The sequence below is a fragment of the Engystomops pustulosus genome, unplaced genomic scaffold (genome assembly GCF_040894005.1).
Source record: "Engystomops pustulosus unplaced genomic scaffold, aEngPut4.maternal MAT_SCAFFOLD_344, whole genome shotgun sequence".
Taxonomy (NCBI): Eukaryota; Metazoa; Chordata; class Amphibia; order Anura; family Leptodactylidae; genus Engystomops; species Engystomops pustulosus.
Genome location: NW_027285223.1, coordinates 50,001 through 54,180, shown reverse-complemented (window position 1 = coordinate 54,180; position 4,180 = coordinate 50,001).

Genomic DNA, 4,180 nt, shown 5'->3' with positions numbered 1-4,180 from the left:
GGAGCTCTTACTTCCATGGGCATTATTCCTCCCCGGGACCTACTGCCAAGTGTGGCCGGGGAACAGTGACTCTTGGCCGGATAGGCCAAGTGGCTTCTCCCGCTGACTTGCCCCTTTGGAAGTAGGAGCTCTTACTTCCATGGGCATTATTCCTCCCCGGGACCTACTGCCAAGTGTGGCCGGGGAACAGTGACTCTTGGCCGGATAGGCCAAGTGGCTTCTCCCGCCGACTTGCCCCTTTGGAAGTAGGAGCTCCCACTTCCATGGGCATTATTCCTCCCCGGGACATACTGCCAAGTGTGGCCGGGGAACAGTGACTCTTGGCCGGATAGTCCAAGTGGCTTCTCCCGCTGACTTGCCCCTTTGGAAGTAGGAGCTCCTACTTCCATGGGCATTATTCCTCCCCGGGACCTACAGCCAAGAGTGGCCGGGGGACAGTGACATGTGGCCGGATAGGCCAAGTGGCTTCTCCCGCTGACTTGCCCCTTTGGAAGTAGGAGCTCCTACTTCCATGGGCATTATTCCTCCCCGGGACCTACTGCCAAGTGTGGCCGGGGAACAGTGACTCTTGGCCGGATAGGCCAAGTGGCTTCTCCCGCTGACTTGCCCCTATGGAAGTAGGAGCTCTTACTTCCATGGGCATTATTCCTCCCCGGGACCTACTGCCAAGTGTGGCCGGGGAACAGTGACTCTTGGCCGGATAGGCCAAGTGGCTTCTCCCGCTGACTTGCCCCTTTGGAAGTAGGAGCTCTCACTTCCATGGGCAGTATACCTCTCGGGGACTTAGAGCCAAGTGTCTTCACCCTTTGGAGGTAGGAGCTCTTACTTCCATGGGCATTATTCCTCTCCGGGACCTACAGCCAAGTGTGGCCGGGGAACAGTGACACTTGGCCGGATAGGCCAAGTGGCTGCTCCCGCTGACTTGCCCCTTTGGAAGTAGGAGCTCCTACTTCCATGGGCATTATTCCACCCCGGGACCTACAGCCAAGTGTGGCCGGGGGACAGTGACATGTGGCCGGATAGGCCAAGTGGCTTCTCCCGCTGACTTGCCCCTTTGGAAGTAGGAGCTCCTACTTCCATGGGCATTATTCCTCCCCGGGACCTACTGCCAAGTGTGGCCGGGGAACAGTGACTCTTGGCCGGGTAGGCCAAGTGGCTTCTCCCGCTGACTTGCCCCTTTGGAAGTAGGAGCTCCTACTTCCATGGGCATTATTCCTCCCCGGGACCTACTGCCAAGTGTGGCCGGGGAACAGTGACTCTTGGCCGGGTAGGCCAAGTGGCTTCTCCCGCTGACTTGCCCCTTTGGAAGTAGGAGCTCTTACTCCCATGGGCAGTATACCTCTCGGGGACTTAGAGCCAAGTGTCTTCACCCTTTGGAGGTAGTAGCTCCTACTTCCATGGGCATTATTCCTCCCCGGGACCTACTGCCAAGTGTAGCCGGGGAACAGTGACTCTTGGCCGGATAGAACTAGTGGCTTCTCCCGCTGACTTGCCCCTTTGGAAGTAGGAGCTCCTACTTCCATGGGCATTATTCCTCCCCGGGACCTACTGCCAAGAGTGGCCGGGGAACAGTGACTCTTGGCCGGATAGGCCAAGTGGCTTCTCCCGCTGACTTGCCCCTTTGGAAGTAGGAGCTCCTACTTCCATGGGCATTATTCCTCCCCGGGACCTACTGCCAAGTAAGGCCGGGGAACAGTGACTCTTGGCCGGATAGAACTAGTGGCTTCTTCCGCTGACTTGCCCCTTTGGAAGTAGGAGCTCCTACTTCCATGGGCATTATTCCTCCCCGGGACCTACAGCCAAGCTTGGCCGGGGGACAGTGACATGTGGCCGGATAGGCCAAGTGGCTTCTCCCGCTGACTTGCCCCTTTGGAGGTAGGAGCTCTTACTTCCATGGGCATTATTCCTCTCCGGGACCTACAGCCAAGTGTGGCCGGGGAACAGTGAAACTTGGCCGAATAGGCCAAGTGGCTGCTCCCGCTGACTTGCCCCTTTGGAAGTAGGAGCTCCTACTTCCATGGGCATTATTCCTCCCCGGGACCTATAGCCAAGTGTGGCCGGGGGACGGTGACATGTGGCCGGATAGGCCGAGCGGCTTCTCCCGCTGACGTCATCGCTTTGGAAGTAGGAGCTCCTACTTCCATGGGCTTGTTCCTCCCCGGGACTTGCCGCCAAGTCTGGCCGGGGGACAGTGACATGTGGCCGGATAGGCCAACTGGCTGCTCCCGCTGAGCCCCTACTTCCATGGGCTTGTTCGTCCCCCGGGACTTGCCGCCAAGTCTGGCCGGGGAACAGTGACATGCCGCCGGATACGGCCGAGCGGCTGCTCCCGCTGACGTCATCGCTTTGGAAGTAGGAGCTCCTACTTCCATGGGCTTGTTCCTCCCCGGGACTTGCCGCCAAGTCTGGCCGGGGGACAGTGACATGTGGCCGGATAGGCCAACTGGCTGCTCCCGCTGAGCCCCTACTTCCATGGGCTTGTTCGTCCCCGGGACTTGCCGCCAAGTCTGGCCGGGGAACAGTGACATGCCGCCGGATACGGCCGAGCGGCTGCTCCCGCTGACGTCATCACTTTGGAAGTCGGAGCTCCTACTTCCATGGGCTTGTTCCTCCCCGGGACTTGCCGCCAAGTCTGGCCGGGGGACAGTGACATGTGGCCGGATAGGCCAACTGGCTGCTCCCGCTGAGCCCCTACTTCCATGGGCTTGTTCGTCCCCGGGACTTGCCGCCAAGTCTGGCCGGGGAACAGTGACATGCCGCCGGATACGGCCGAGCGGCTGCTCCCGCTGACGTCATCACTTTGGAAGTCGGAGCTCCTACTTCCATGGGCTTGTTCCTCCCCGGGACTTGCCGCCAAGTCTGGCCGGGGGACAGTGACATGTGGCCGGATAGGCCAACTGGCTGCTCCCGCTGAGCCCCTACTTCCATGGGCTTGTTCGTCCCCGGGACTTGCCGCCAAGTCTGGCCGGGGAACAGTGACATGCCGCCGGATACGGCCGAGCGGCTGCTCCCGCTGACGTCATCACTTTGGAAGTCGGAGCTCCTACTTCCATGGGCTTGTTCCTCCCCGGGACTTGCCGCCAAGTCTGGCCGGGGGACAGTGACATGTGGCCGGATAGGCCAACTGGCTGCTCCCGCTGAGCCCCTACTTCCATGGGCTTGTTCGTCCCCGGGACTTGCCGCCAAGTCTGGCCGGGGAACAGTGACATGCCGCCGGATACGGCCGAGCGGCTGCTCCCGCTGACGTCATCACTTTGGAAGTCGGAGCTCCTACTTCCATGGGCTTGTTCCTCCCCGGGACTTGCCGCCAAGTCTGGCCGGGGGACAGTGACATGTGGCCGGATAGGCCAACTGGCTGCTCCCGCTGAGCCCCTACTTCCATGGGCTTGTTCGTCCCCGGGACTTGCCGCCAAGTCTGGCCGGGGAACAGTGACATGCCGCCGGATACGGCCGAGCGGCTGCTCCCGCTGACGTCATCACTTTGGAAGTCGGAGCTCCTACTTCCATGGGCTTGTTCCTCCCCGGGACTTGCCGCCAAGTCTGGCCGGGGGACAGTGACATGTGGCCGGATAGGCCAACTGGCTGCTCCCGCTGAGCCCCTACTTCCATGGGCTTGTTCGTCCCCGGGACTTGCCGCCAAGTCTGGCCGGGGAACAGTGACATGCCGCCGGATACGGCCGAGCGGCTGCTCCCGCTGACGTCATCACTTTGGAAGTCGGAGCTCCTACTTCCATGGGCTTGTTCCTCCCCGGGACTTGCCGCCAAGTCTGGCCGGGGGACAGTGACATGTGGCCGGATAGGCCAACTGGCTGCTCCCGCTGAGCCCCTACTTCCATGGGCTTGTTCGTCCCCGGGACTTGCCGCCAAGTCTGGCCGGGGAACAGTGACATGCCGCCGGATACGGCCGAGCGGCTGCTCCCGCTGACGTCATCACTTCGGAAGTCCATGCACGGGGCAAGGCTCGCACTCCAGGCGAGAACCAGCTCTGCGGGGCCGGCGGCGCGTGCTTGGCTGAACCCCCGTGACCAACGGGGGCTAGACGTCGGAGGCATGCCCGCAGAGGTGCACCCCTCGCCGGCCACACTCTCTGACATCCTCCGGCCTCTGCTCCGCGCCTACGTTCTACGCGGCTTATGTCTGCCACTGCACGGCACTCTATGTATGCTCTGCATCACTCGCC